The sequence below is a fragment of the Camelina sativa genome, chromosome 16 (genome assembly GCF_000633955.1).
Source record: "Camelina sativa cultivar DH55 chromosome 16, Cs, whole genome shotgun sequence".
In the NCBI taxonomy this organism is placed as follows: Eukaryota; Viridiplantae; Streptophyta; class Magnoliopsida; order Brassicales; family Brassicaceae; genus Camelina; species Camelina sativa.
The window spans coordinates 18,288,843-18,289,778 of NC_025700.1; positions in this window are offsets into that span (position 1 = coordinate 18,288,843).

A 936-nucleotide genomic window follows, 5' to 3' on the forward strand; every position below is an offset into this window, starting at 1 on the left:
TGTGGAAAGTAGTGAGTGGAGCTATTCCTGTTGCTGATAAAATGTTATCGAGAGGGATGAAGGTTGATTCTAGATGTCAAAGCTGTGGTTTGGAAGGGGAATCAGTCAATCATGTACTATTTTCTTGCACAGTTGCTAGACAGGTTTGGGCTATGTTTAATTTTCCTGTCCCATGCAATGGGTTTGATTCTGAATCAGTTTTCCAAAACATCTATTATCTACTGTTGGTGAGCAAAAATTCGAAATATCCTGTGGAAGTTAGAACAGCCTTCCCATGGATTTTATGGCAGCTTTGGAAAAACAGGAACTTATTCTCGTTTGAAGGCAGAAGATTTTGTGCTTCTAGAACAGTAGCCAAGATTAGAGATAATGCTTCCCAGTGGTTTCATGCGCAGTCCTTAACCGTTGCAGATGCAGTAATTGAGAGGTCAAATGCGGCTTTGGGGAAAAAAGGTTGGTCTCCTCCGATCCAAGGTTGGAAAAAATGCAACCTAGAGTCTTCATGGGATAAAGAAACGAGTACAGAAGGAGCTGCTTGGGTTTTAAGAAACGAGAAAGGGGAAACTCTTATGCATAGTCGAAGATCCTTTGCTTCAGTTTTTAGCAAGATGGATGCTAGTCTTCTATGTTGGTTATGGGCAATTGAAAGTATGAAAAGTCTAAACTTTGATAAGATTGTTTTTGCTTCTGAGGATTCGGCTCTTATGGGAGCTGTTCAAAGACCTCCAGCTTGGCCTTCTTTCAAGTTTCAGTCACGCTCTATAGGTAATGCCCTGGGAAGTTTTTTGCAGTGGAAATTGTGGTTAGAAGAAAGAAGCTCTAACCTTGTCGCTCATTTAATCGCAAAGAGTGTTACAAGAGAGGATCGCCGTCAATCTTATGTAGCAATCGGATATCCTTTTTGGCTTCATAACCTTTTTGTCTCTGATTGTGCTT